At 49.5% G+C, this 13,761-nt stretch overlaps 1 protein-coding gene and 9 non-coding genes across 13 annotated transcripts in view; 7 read left to right on the top strand and 3 right to left on the bottom strand.

Moving 5' to 3' along the window:
• LOC119433205 (MYG1 exonuclease) overlaps positions 1-13,761 on the bottom strand; it is a 194,220-nt gene that overhangs the window by 79,834 nt on the left and 100,625 nt on the right. The gene's annotated exons all lie outside the window — the stretch shown is intronic.
• Trnas-gga (transfer RNA serine (anticodon GGA)) lies at positions 2,904-2,978 on the bottom strand. Its single transcript has one exon. It is a non-coding gene; the product is annotated as a tRNA-Ser (tRNA).
• On the bottom strand, positions 3,182-3,256 carry Trnas-gga (transfer RNA serine (anticodon GGA)). The gene has a single exon. It is a non-coding gene; the product is annotated as a tRNA-Ser (tRNA).
• Trnas-gga (transfer RNA serine (anticodon GGA)) lies at positions 3,845-3,919 on the top strand. Its single transcript has one exon. It is a non-coding gene; the product is annotated as a tRNA-Ser (tRNA).
• Positions 4,123-4,197, top strand: Trnas-gga (transfer RNA serine (anticodon GGA)). Its single transcript has one exon. It is a non-coding gene; the product is annotated as a tRNA-Ser (tRNA).
• On the top strand, positions 4,401-4,475 carry Trnas-gga (transfer RNA serine (anticodon GGA)). Its single transcript has one exon. It is a non-coding gene; the product is annotated as a tRNA-Ser (tRNA).
• On the top strand, positions 4,679-4,753 carry Trnas-gga (transfer RNA serine (anticodon GGA)). Its single transcript has one exon. It is a non-coding gene; the product is annotated as a tRNA-Ser (tRNA).
• Trnas-gga (transfer RNA serine (anticodon GGA)) lies at positions 4,957-5,031 on the top strand. The gene has a single exon. It is a non-coding gene; the product is annotated as a tRNA-Ser (tRNA).
• On the top strand, positions 5,235-5,309 carry Trnas-gga (transfer RNA serine (anticodon GGA)). Its single transcript has one exon. It is a non-coding gene; the product is annotated as a tRNA-Ser (tRNA).
• Positions 5,513-5,587, top strand: Trnas-gga (transfer RNA serine (anticodon GGA)). Its single transcript has one exon. It is a non-coding gene; the product is annotated as a tRNA-Ser (tRNA).

Below are 13,761 nucleotides of genomic sequence, written 5' to 3' on the forward strand. Positions count from 1 at the left end.
AAAACAGTGGGGCAATTGCTGCTGCGCGAATTGGTCTGGAGTGTTGAATGAACAGTGCTTACTAGTAGCATTAGTCAGTACGTTCTTTGTGATTTCCTGGTTGAAGTATGGCGCGTGCTTTCCCACAACGGTCCAGTGAAAAACGGGAAACACATGCATAACTTGCTTGTAATTTCGACAAGTATCTATTCTATTTCGACAAGGCCGTGCGGTGATCATTTTCATTTAGAATGTCAATGCTTTGTGGCATTTACTGGTTATATTTGTTCGGTAATAATTTTACCTACGTGCGACATTTATCTGCGTACTTTCATTCAAGTCAAAGTAACGAGAATATATATGTCCGACTTTAAGGTGTTGTCCAGCAGTGCAAGAAGTTGGATATTTAGTGTGATACACGACACTTGTATTCGCCATAGGCGCTCAAACAAAGTTCACGCTATATGTTCTTGTACTGTGTGAATCGTAAGACACGGTGAAATGATATCGCCGGTGCATTATCAGAAAATTGCAGAAGTAGCGCAACCAAGCGTCGTTTGCGTTCATTTGAATGTCCGGCGGTTCGCATCCATTAATATTGGTTGCGTAGAACCTAGAACTCTCCCTTGGGAAGTTCGAGGTTCTGTGCACCCAAAGTAAAGACCACAACACCTGCGAGATTGCAAACAGAACGCAAATGGCCGATGATGGAGATAGGGTTTTGGCATGCAGAGCCTAAGCTACGCTATTTTCGTTAATTTCAATACTTAAATGCACACGCATTAGTGTGTTCAATAGTTTTGTAGCTACTTTGTCTAGTTCGTTGTGCGTTACGTGAAATTTACGAGCGTGTACGCGTGGATCAGTGTGTAAACTGACATATACGGTATTGCACTGAACTATCGCGCCCCGAGAACAGATAGTAAATAGCGTTTCTTTGTCAATTTTGTACTGCGTTCCGTGCCTGACAATAAATGATTAAAAAAGAAGGAAGCTGGTTGATCACTGCATGAGAAGGCCGCCTCTGGATCCAGGCGTTGTACGTTCGATTACCGGCTCGGCCTGCTTACGTGCAGAGCCGGAAAGGCACGGCATGAGACAAGCTCTGCACACAATGCACGGCAAGCTTGTCAAGCGTAACACGGCGCGCTCATGTTTCGGGAGCGCCTCGAACAACTCTTGCCACCACGTGACTCGGGAGAGTTTCAGCGCGCAGATTGTTCTGTTAAAGGCACCACGCAGGCTGGCCTCGTCACCTGTTCGATTCTGTGTCAGAGGCGTGGCATAAGGAGTGAAATAACAGCGACGTTATTGCGTGCTGCACTAGACTTAGCACGAAAGAAGGTTGTCAGTTATTCCGTACAAACATGGTATATGTAGCATAAGCTAAAGAAGATTGGGCAGGGAGTTTCTGTAGTTTTCTTTTTTTTCTGCTCCGCACAAACTGCTTCATTTGTGAGCCAAGACGTGTATGCCATGTTAAAAAGGAATCGCACACGTGTGAGAAGGAGGTTTGTTGATTACACAGTGGATGTGGATATGACACCCCCCTGCCAGGCAGATGAAATAATATAAGTTTACAGGAGGATAACTCAAAAGTGCAGAAAGGGAGAGAGGGGTTCCTTGCTTTACACTGCAGTCAATGTGGCAACGCTCCGCTATAGAAAAAAAAAAAAACGCAGTAATTGCTAAGCACGCGAGTGTATCACTAGGTTGACAATTGAAACCTTCTGTTGCCTTTTCTAAGGAATTTCGCTTCGAGATACGACTTGCTGCCAGGATTGCAAATTATGGCAACGTGTATCCTGAAATGGTTAAGTGATATACTTTGTCATTGCGTTATTCTTTTGGCTCTTATTTTCATTTTTTTTATCTAATAAATTCCACTTCGAAGTTAGGTTTGCCTCGTGCCTACACTTTTTCGCGCTGTGTAGCCACCATGCAATCTTAGAAATTCGCCCGCGTTTCTTCCGTGCTTCTTAAATAATTGGATTAGTCGGAAGATAGAGAGAAGGGAAGAAGGAAATACAGAGAGGTTAACCAGACTTAGTCCAGTTTCCTACAGTAACTGGTTATGGGTGCATTACGATTCGATGTACCAAGCAATGTCCACGCCTTCAAGTAATCCACCTGCAGAGAGCCACTTCTGCTACAATGTGCATCTATCGATCTTAAACAGAGAATCAGTCCCAAAGAAACAGCGCATGCAATGTATAGTCTCAGGCACATGTACAGTTTAATGTACTTAACCGCGTAGTCAGTTCTCCGGTGATTTTGAAATATGAAGTACTGCATTTTGCTTCTAAGTAAATCAGTCATACACGAGGTAGCAGCATAAGACGAGCTCTCGTTTCCCTCTTCGTACAGATCACAATGTACTTCGATAATTTTCCAGAGACTCTTCTGCTTCTCGCCGAGGTTTGAGACCCATATGAGCCCACTGCAAAAGAAACATGTAGCACCGTGGTCATAGGACCCCCGACTTCCGATTGTCGTTAGGGGAGGGGAGAAAAAAAAAGAAAATGTAAGAAAAAAGTATGAATGGACCGCCAGATGTATGCAAATTATTATTAGTTTAATAAAGCTCACTACAATATAAGCCAAGATGACCAACAATAACCTCATGTTGCAACCGTCCCCATCTTTTGTGTCGCGAGGACAACTGTAAAAAAAAAAAAAAAAAAAAAATCGAAAAAAAAAACACTTTGATTGTTTTTTCTTTTTTTTTTTTTGTCTGCAAGTGGAAAATGACGTCGTGATTTTATGCTCTGTTGTTTAGATTTTAAGGGTACTTTAAAGGAATTTCGACAGAACGTTTTTCTCATTTAAAGAGAAACTGAGACTTCCACCCAAATGTAGCAATTCGCTACTATGGAAACCCAACCGGGTTCCTCGAAAGAAAACTTCGCAGTTGAAGAAAAATTCGTCCTGGTCCGGGACTCGAACCCGGGACCACCGCCTTTCCGGGGCAGCCGCTCTACCATCTGAGCTAACCAGGCGGCTAGCAGATGGCAGGGCGAAGTCGAATTTGTCGACAACTCGAAGCAAAGGCAAGTATATGATGTAATAGTTCAGCGGAAATCCGCTAGGTGGAGATAAGTAATTAAAGAGAAACTGAGACTTCCACCCAAATGTAGCAATTCGCTACTATGGAAACCCAACCGGGTTCCTCGAAAGAAAACTTCGCAGTTGAAGAAAAATTCGTCCTGGTCCGGGACTCGAACCCGGGACCACCGCCTTTCCGGGGCAGCCGCTCTACCATCTGAGCTAACCAGGCGGCTAGCAGATGGCAGGGCGAAGTCGAATTTGTCGACAACTCGAAGCAAAGGCAAGTATATGATGTAATAGTTCAGCGGAAATCCGCTAGGTGGAGATAAGTAATTAAAGAGAAACTGAGACTTCCACCCAAATGTAGCAATTCGCTACTATGGAAACCCAACCGGGTTCCTCGAAAGAAAACTTCGCAGTTGAAGAAAAATTCGTCCTGGTCCGGGACTCGAACCCGGGACTACCGCCTTTCCGGGGCAGCCGCTCTACCATCTGAGCTAACCAGGCGGCTAGCAGATGGCAGGGCGAAGTCGAATTTGTCGACAACTCGAAGCAAAGGCAAGTATATGATGTAATAGTTCAGCGGAAATCCGCTAGGTGGAGATAAGTAATTAAAGAGAAACTGAGACTTCCACCCAAATGTAGCAATTCGCTACTATGGAAACCCAACCGGGTTCCTCGAAAGAAAACTTCGCAGTTGAAGAAAAATTCGTCCTGGTCCGGGACTCGAACACGATTGTTGCCTTTGCTCGAACCCGATTGTTGCCTTTGCTTCGAGTTGTCGACAAATTCGACTTCGCCCTGCCATCTGCTAGCCGCCTGGTTAGCTCAGATGGTAGAGCGGCTGCCCCGGAAAGGCGGTGGTCCCGGGTTCGAGTCCCGGACCAGGACGAATTTTTCTTCAACTGCGAAGTTTTCTTTCGAGGAACCCGGTTGGGTTTCCATAGTAGCGAATTGCTACATTTGGGTGGAAGTCTCAGTTTCTCTTTAATTACTTATCTCCACCTAGCGGATTTCCGCTGAACTATTACATCATATACTTGCCTTTGCTTCGAGTTGTCGACAAATTCGACTTCGCCCTGCCATCTGCTAGCCGCCTGGTTAGCTCAGATGGTAGAGCGGCTGCCCCGGAAAGGCGGTGGTCCCGGGTTCGAGTCCCGGACCAGGACGAATTTTTCTTCAACTGCGAAGTTTTCTTTCGAGGAACCCGGTTGGGTTTCCATAGTAGCGAATTGCTACATTTGGGTGGAAGTCTCAGTTTCTCTTTAATTACTTATCTCCACCTAGCGGATTTCCGCTGAACTATTACATCATATACTTGCCTTTGCTTCGAGTTGTCGACAAATTCGACTTCGCCCTGCCATCTGCTAGCCGCCTGGTTAGCTCAGATGGTAGAGCGGCTGCCCCGGAAAGGCGGTGGTCCCGGGTTCGAGTCCCGGACCAGGACGAATTTTTCTTCAACTGCGAAGTTTTCTTTCGAGGAACCCGGTTGGGTTTCCATAGTAGCGAATTGCTACATTTGGGTGGAAGTCTCAGTTTCTCTTTAATTACTTATCTCCACCTAGCGGATTTCCGCTGAACTATTACATCATATACTTGCCTTTGCTTCGAGTTGTCGACAAATTCGACTTCGCCCTGCCATCTGCTAGCCGCCTGGTTAGCTCAGATGGTAGAGCGGCTGCCCCGGAAAGGCGGTGGTCCCGGGTTCGAGTCCCGGACCAGGACGAATTTTTCTTCAACTGCGAAGTTTTCTTTCGAGGAACCCGGTTGGGTTTCCATAGTAGCGAATTGCTACATTTGGGTGGAAGTCTCAGTTTCTCTTTAATTACTTATCTCCACCTAGCGGATTTCCGCTGAACTATTACATCATATACTTGCCTTTGCTTCGAGTTGTCGACAAATTCGACTTCGCCCTGCCATCTGCTAGCCGCCTGGTTAGCTCAGATGGTAGAGCGGCTGCCCCGGAAAGGCGGTGGTCCCGGGTTCGAGTCCCGGACCAGGACGAATTTTTCTTCAACTGCGAAGTTTTCTTTCGAGGAACCCGGTTGGGTTTCCATAGTAGCGAATTGCTACATTTGGGTGGAAGTCTCAGTTTCTCTTTAATTACTTATCTCCACCTAGCGGATTTCCGCTGAACTATTACATCATATACTTGCCTTTGCTTCGAGTTGTCGACAAATTCGACTTCGCCCTGCCATCTGCTAGCCGCCTGGTTAGCTCAGATGGTAGAGCGGCTGCCCCGGAAAGGCGGTGGTCCCGGGTTCGAGTCCCGGACCAGGACGAATTTTTCTTCAACTGCGAAGTTTTCTTTCGAGGAACCCGGTTGGGTTTCCATAGTAGCGAATTGCTACATTTGGGTGGAAGTCTCAGTTTCTCTTTAATTACTTATCTCCACCTAGCGGATTTCCGCTGAACTATTACATCATATACTTGCCTTTGCTTCGAGTTGTCGACAAATTCGACTTCGCCCTGCCATCTGCTAGCCGCCTGGTTAGCTCAGATGGTAGAGCGGCTGCCCCGGAAAGGCGGTGGTCCCGGGTTCGAGTCCCGGACCAGGACGAATTTTTCTTCAACTGCGAAGTTTTCTTTCGAGGAACCCGGTTGGGTTTCCATAGTAGCGAATTGCTACATTTGGGTGGAAGTCTCAGTTTCTCTTTAATTACTTATCTCCACCTAGCGGATTTCCGCTGAACTATTACATCGTTTTTCTCATTTGTATTGCTTTATTGGGTAGCCGTCGACCCAATAATTCGGCTACGGAGCCTCAATTTCCTCGATCACAGCTGATCATTAATTACGTTAACTTTCAATGTGACAATTTTACAACGTGCGCAAGAGTGCAGCGCCGCTTCGGCCGTGAAAAAAAGACGGCCCATCACGTGATCGAAAGATGCTACGGGAGGTCCCGTGGTAACAGGTGCTTACTGACGCCTACATTCAGCTCTCGACGGGACGAAAAAGGGGGAAGCGCGTCCCCATTGCGTTTCCAGGAAAAGCGAAGGGCCGCATTTGGCAGCTCTCAGCGGCAGACAGGGTCATTGTACGACCTTCAACGGCGACACTCGGCTGACTGGCAGACCCCGCTTTCGGTGAGGGTAGTAAATCTTTTAGGGTTCCAGCCTTTTGACGACCACGCTAATCAATTTCGTTTCTTCTATACGCCTGGTGGTCGCGTCAGCTTTTGAGTTAGCGCATCTTTGTGCACCTGGAATTCAACAACGCAACTGGCGACAGCGAGTAGCGTGACAGGTCCGCCGGACGTCGTTCGACCAGTTGTCGCGACGTCGGCGGCTGAGCAAAAGCACTCGCGAGAAAACGACGCGATGCACGAGGGAGTATGTAGAGCTTCGAAGTTAGTGGCAGATACCCGCTCTTGTAAGATTGGCCAGGAACCGAGGATAGTTCAATATAAAACGAGAAAGAATAAAATGTAAAAGAAAATGTATATTAGATATATTAGGAGAATATGTATTTTTTTAATAGAATGCCACGTGACAATACGCCTGTGTGCATCGACGACATCTAATTCGCCCGCACGCCGGTCTTCACAGACTGTGACAAGCAACAAGAATGGTGGCAGCAAGGGGCTCGGCCTGACAGTCCCAACGTGAGAGCGGCCCGCGTCAACTGAGGGTTGACCTTCAGGACCCAATAAGGTCCTTCATACCATACCATACCGCCCTGCAGTGACAAAGCGCGTAGCGTTCGAGTTGGTTCGGAAGATATATCTGAAACGCACGCATACAGAAACGGTGGCCACGGTAAAGCGATAGCGAGCGCCAGGAGCCAACTAAACGGTCGGGTAGCTTTTTGCGTTTTCGAAGTCAAAGGTCGGAGGGGGGTGCTACACTCATCCAGTGCTTTTTGGCGTTGTGGCAATGTATTTATTGCCATTAACGTGGTTGAATAATACATTACAGCCTGTATGCGCGAGAAAGACCATCGTACCGACTGCTCATTGGGGATGGGGCGAGATACCAGTAATTTACAGAGGTCCCCACTTTTGTTCGAAGGCTAGTGTGAATGCGTTTTTGAATTGGGCACGCAACTTTCCTTCGCCTCCCCCAACCTGCCTGTCGCGTAATTAGCCGCGCGCGTGTATGGTGTGTATTTACAGATCTTGACGTCACTCGCTCGACGAGTTTAATCCCCCGAGGATAATCGACGGCAGATGATATAAATAAAAAAAACAGTTTATATATATATATTGTGAGCGCATTTTGCGCATATCGTCGTCTTCATTTGTACATACGACTCATCATCATCTTTTGTCTCGTGCGGTGCTTCGTCTCTGACTCGGGCGGCTGCTCAGAAATAAAGGCATCGCATCGGCCGACGTCTCACAAGTGGTGGAGAGTGCTTTCGATTCCCACGTCCTCTTACTTTCCCGATTCCCCTGGAGCTCCGATCCGGTCGTCGTTTGCTCTCGCCTACCACGGTGATGGCAGAAACCAACCCGTCCACCAGTGCTGCTGCCACCTCTGCTCAGCCCGCTGGGCCTACCTGGACGGTGAACACCACACACCGAGATCCTCCCGTCTTTGCCGGCCTCCGCGGCGACGACGTCGACGATTGGCTGGATCACTACAACAGAGCCAGCGACGCCAATCATTGGGACGACACGCACAAATTGCGGTATGTCGCTTTTTACTTGACCGAAGTTGCGAAGACATGGTTTTTTAACCACGAAAGTGACTTTTCGGACTGGTCATCATTCACCCAGCAATTTCGCCAGATATTCGGCATGTCCTCTGGACGCTCCGCCGTCGCGAAACAGAAGCTGGCAACGCGCATACAAGAGCAAGACGAGTCCTATACGTCCTACATTGAGGACGTCCTCGCTCTCTGCCGCCGCGCACAGAGTGACATGGCGGAAGCTGATCGCGTTCGCCACATACTGAAAGGCATCAACACGGTCGCCTTTAATGCTCTCGTCATGCAGAACCCAAACTGCGTTGGGGATATTATCACGGCCTGCCAGCGTCTCGACACGCTCCAGTCTATTCGCCTGCCACGCGCCTCTACCGACCCTCATCTCAACGGTGATGCTGAGCTGCGCGCCCTGATACGCACTCTCATCAGGGAGGAGCTTCACGGCCATCTTTCTGGACCTACGACGCTTGCAACCGTTCGCCCCGCTCCTCCTGGACTGCGTGACATCGTCAAGGACGAACTGGCGTCGATGACAAACGTCCAAATGGACAAGTCTACTGCACCATTTCGTCCGCCAAGTTATGCCGAAATTGCCTCCCGGCCTCCCTCGACCGTTCCGTCTCCACGTGCCGAAGCTTACCGCGATCCCCTAGCTTCGCTGGCAGCGAATACTCCTGCAGAGCCGTACTACTCTCCGTGGCGGTCGTCGCGCCCTGTTTGTTTCTACTGCGGTATTCGCGGCCACATTTCTCGCTTCTGCCGTCGGCGTCAGCAAGATGAAAGGCGGGGCTATGCTACCTTTGAGCGAGACAGCGCACATAGGTTTGACTCCTACGTTCCCGGGCGTCACCCAGGTGAAAGGCGAGGCTATGACACCTTTGAGCGAGAAAGGATACCAGGCCCAGATTCGTACGTTCCCGGACCGTACACAACCTCTTCCGGTCGCTCTCCTTCACCTTCCCATGACATGGCTCGAGCATCCCGCTCGCCCCGGCGTCGCTCTCCTTCACCTTACCGCCGTTCCTCATCGCCCTTGCGTGCTGCTTCCCACGTTGTGGACACCCGTCCGGAAAACTAGAGGCTGCAGTTTTCGGAGGAGAAACTGCATCGTATCGGACTGTCCCAATTCCTCCTGCTCGCCCCGCCAATTTGCTCTCAGTTTGTGTGGAAGGTGTTTCCGTCGACGCCCTTGTAGATACTGGAGCCGCTATTTCTGTTATACATCGTGAACTGTGCTTCCGTCTGCGAAAAGTGCAAACGCCGTATGTTGGTCCGGTCCTGTGTGGTGCCAATGACGTTCCCATCTTTCCTACCGGACAGTGCACAGCTCGCGTCCTGATAGACGGTATTCGTCACCATGTGCAATTTGCGGTGCTTTCGACGTGCGCTCATGAGATGATATTAGGATGGGACTTCCTGTCTGCTGCTTCTGCACTAATTTCGTGCGGCGACCCAAGCATCCACATCAGCGACACCGAGACTTATCCTGTTTTCGATTCCCCGTGTCCCAACCTCATTGCAGCAGCGGATTTTATTATACAACCAGACGAAGAACGTGTTCTTACCCTTGAGTCAACAGACATTGTCGACGGAGACGCATTGGTTGTACCTTCTCAGCGCTGCATTTCTCGAGGACTCGCCATCGCTTCTTGCTTGGTCCGATTCTCGAGTGGCTATGCCAACCTCACAGCCTTTAATACGACTCCTGAGCCACTACTACTGCCCAAAGGGTCTACCGTCGCCAAGCTCGCCGATGCTGCGCCGGTATGTGTCGTCAGTGTTTCGCCTGCCACATCTTCCGCGCATTGTACGCCCGCAGAAGGCCACACTAGTGCTATTAAGGCCACCTTGAGTGGAGATCTCAATCCGGCCCAGACGGATGCACTCCTCACCATTTTAATGAAGCATGCAGCTTGTTTTGACGTTTCTTCGCGAGGCCTGGGTCAGACCACTGTAACTACTCATCGAATTGAAACAGACGGCTCTCGCATCATTCGCCGTCGCCCGTACCGTGTGTCACCTTCGGAGCGAAAAGTTATAGAAGAACAAGTGAACGACATGCTGACACGCAACATTATAAGGCCTTCAGCAAGCCCTTGGTCTTCTCCTGTTGTGCTCGTTAAGAAAAAGGATGGTTCTGTGCGCTTCTGCATCGATTATAGGGCGCTAAACAAAATTACCCGCAAGGATGTTTATCCTATGCCTCGTATTGACGATGCTTTGGATACCTTACAAGGTGCCGAGTATTTCTCGAGCCTCGACTTGCGCTCAGGATATTGGCAGATTCCAATGCATGAGCAAGATAAAGAAAAGACTGCGTTTGCTACACCTGATGGCCTTTTCGAATTTAACGTGATGCCTTTTGGACTGTGCAATGCGCCAGCTACGTTTGAACGTATGATAGATACAGTACTCCGTGGCTTAAAGTGGAAGACATGCCTTTGTTACTTGGACGACATTGTCATCTTTTCGTCGAGTTTCTCCCAGCACCTACAACGTCTAGACCAAGTTCTGACGTGTCTAGCAAAGGCTGGTCTCCAACTCAATACCAAAAAGTGCCGCTTTGCAAGCCGAAGCATTAAAGTATTGGGCCACGTCGTCAGTAAGCATGGCATCCAGCCTGATCCCGATAAAATCGCTGCAGTGCTGCAATTTCCGCCACCAACCACACTTAAAGAACTCCGCAGCTTTCTAGGACTCGCGTCCTACTTCCGCCGCTTTGTCCGTGACTTCGCCACCATCGCCGCTCCTCTACACAAACTTCTGACTTCGAGCGCGTCCTTTGTGTGGTCGGACGACTGTGAAGCCGCCTTCCAGACCCTCAAACGACTTCTCACGTCAGGGCCCGTGCTCCGTCATTTCGATGCAACCGCCCCTACTATTCTACACACTGATGCCAGTGGGCATGGACTTGGCGCTGTCCTGCTGCAGCGGAATCAGAAATCTGAAGAGCAAGTCGTGGCTTATGCAAGTCGTACGCTTTCTCCTGCTGAGCGCAACTACACAATTACAGAACAGGAATGCCTCGCCATCGTGTGGTCAATACAAAAATTTCGACCCTATCTCTACGGCCGCCATTTCACAATTGTGACCGACCATCATGCCCTCTGTTGGTTGTCGTCCCTGAAAAACTTGTCTGGACGCCTAGGCCGTTGGGTACTGCGCTTGCAGGAATATGACTTTACTGTCACGTATAGGTCCGGCAAACAACATCAAGATGCCGACGCTTTGTCACGCTGCCCGCTGTCTCCAAACGCCCATGCTTCACCTTCGGTCTGCACGTCCCCATCTAGCCACACGTCTCAGAACACGTCCAGTAGCCCGGGACAGGCGGTTGCCTCAGTTGACTTTCTTCCGTCCACTGACCTCGTCTCACTCCAGCGTACTGACCCATACTGCCGAACGCTGATCGACCGACTTACTGGCTTGGCACGACCCCCCAACAGTCGCTTAAGACGACAACTTTCACGTTTTAAGCTTCAGGGTGGAGCGTTATTTCGATTAATCTACCATCCTTCCGGTAACCGGTGGGTACCAGTCATACCTCGCTCACTTCGACTCCAAGTATTAGAAGCATTTCACGACGACGCGACGGCTGGCCACTTGGGCTTTCTTAAGACCTACGACCGCATCAAAACGCGTTGTTTCTGGCCGGGTCTTTCCGTCTCTGTCGCCAAATACGTTAGCTCCTGCGCGTCATGCCAACACAGAAAACGCTCGACATCCCTTCCAGCCGGTCCTCTGCAGCCTCTACCATGCCCGTCCACCCCCTTCGAAATTGTGGGCATAGACTTGTACGGACCCCTCCCACTCACGCCCGCTGGTCACCGCTGGATCGTTACCGCAGTGGATCATCTCACGCGGTACGCGGAGACAGCTGCTCTCCGCTCTGGTACTGCCTCCGAAGTCGCCGACTTTTTCGTGCACGCTATCGTTTTGCGCCACGGCGCACCTCGTGTCCTCCTGAGTGACCGTGGCAAGATGTTTCTTTCGCATGTTCTTCGTGAAGTCCTCCAGGCCTCTGACACCACCCATAAGACCACATCAGCGTACCATCCGCAAACAAATGGCCTTACCGAGCGTTTTCATCGAACTTTGTCCGACATGATGTCAATGTATGTTCGACCCGATCACACCAACTGGGACACCATCCTACCTTTCGTGACGTTTGCGTACAATACTGCCGTCCAACGTACAACCAATTACAGTCCCTTCTTCCTTGTGTACGGTCGTGCGCCGTCTTTCGTCTTGGACACTACACTCCTTTCAGCACCTGCGGCTCCATCCGCGTCTCTTCCTGAAGAATTTGCTGCTCGCATCGCCCGCTGCCGTGAAATTGCTCGCGCCAACACCGCTACCATTCAGGACAAAAGGAAAATTCGTTATGATGCGACGCGTCGCGTTGCTTCGTTCCGCCCAGGCGACGAAGTTTTTTTGTGGACACCTGTTCGCGCACCGGGCCTCTGTGAAAAGTTTCTCCAGAGATATCTCGGCCCCTACACCGTTTTGCAAAGAACTTCGGCCGTTAACTACCGCGTCACTCCTGTCAGCTCAGCTACTGACCGCCGCCGCCGCTCTACTGAAATCGTTCACGTCTCTCGCCTGAAACCTTACATTCGCCGTACCTACCCTTTCTAGCTTGCGGTCTTGCTGACCGCTTTCCTGAAGGGGGGAAGTTAGTGTGAGCGCATTTTGCGCATATCGTCGTCTTCATCTGTACATACGTTACATACATCATCATCTTTTGTCTCGTGCGGTGCTTCGTCTCTGACTCGGGCGGCTGCTCAGAAATAAAGGCATCGCATCGGCCGACGTCTCACAATATATATATATATATATATATATATATATATATATATAATTTACATAAAGTGGTTTGGTTCCAGAAACGTTTTATTCAGAAATAATAACGGAGGTGAGCTGACCCCGACGCCGTAGGTGTGGGCACCTCCTAGGACGTGTATGACTTCTCGAAATGTCTACACACCACTCTATGAATGCCGCCATCTACTCGCCACCATCGGCGAGAATCGTGTAAGGAAGGGCTTTACCAGCGCACAGCGCAGGTGTTTGTTGAAGCGGAAACGGGAGGCGCCAGGAAATTTTGTATCGCGATAAAGCCACATTGTTGGTGTTGCAAATCACCTATTGTTGCCGTAGCTCGCCGAAACGTATACTTAACATGTTTGGTCGTTGAAGGAAGAACTTCAAGCTGGTTTTGAGCAGGTGAACGTCAGCAAACAAAAACAAGAAAAGACGACAGAAAGAAATACAGAAAAATAAGACGGGTGAACGGCGCAGCAGAGTTGAAGGAAGGGACGCTAAACACAACTGTATTTATCTCTGGAAACGCTGTCCCACGATAACCCAGGGAGACCAAGCGGTGCATGGCCTAGCAGCACAATCGGTCATTTGCAGTTAATTTCAAACAGGCGTGCTTATGTAAGCAGATAAGTTTTTGTTGTTTGTTTTTTCAGTTACTGAGACGGCACGACCACCCGGCTGCTTATTGGGTCTTCGCGTTCCCAGTGATTATTACGTAAATAAAAAAAGAAAGAAACAGGGGCCGGTACAACGGCAACGCTTGCGCATATTCGAAATGCGCAATGTCAAATGCAAGTTGTGACTTTACCGAATGAGCCGGCGTCATGGTCCTGCGTCCCATCTCGTGGATCGTGCTCCACGGAAAGCACCAGTAACTGGTCAAACGTATGGCGCAGCTTTATAACTCCTTCCTCAAAGGGTCCAGCCTTTCAATAAGCCTTGTTTCTTACGCAGCTTCCCAATTAGCTTCCCCGATTTAGGAAAGACCAATTTATTATTTCGACAGTAACACCATGTTTCCTTGCCTTTTAAATGTGCTGCACTGTATAGTGCTACTCCTTGCGCCTTCAACATCTGGTGTTATTCGGCTCCCTGCGTTACGTTACTATCAGTGTGCGCCAGACATACGACCAACGTACACTTCTCATTTGCAAGCTCCCGAGCTGACCGAATTAAGCACACTTGTTAACGACGTTTAAATGTACAAAGTGGACTATATTCAACGATTATACATCGTTTCGTTTGGAAGTGTGAACA

The sequence above is a fragment of the Dermacentor silvarum genome, chromosome 11 (assembly GCF_013339745.2).
Source record: "Dermacentor silvarum isolate Dsil-2018 chromosome 11, BIME_Dsil_1.4, whole genome shotgun sequence".
NCBI classification, from domain to species: Eukaryota; Metazoa; Arthropoda; class Arachnida; order Ixodida; family Ixodidae; genus Dermacentor; species Dermacentor silvarum.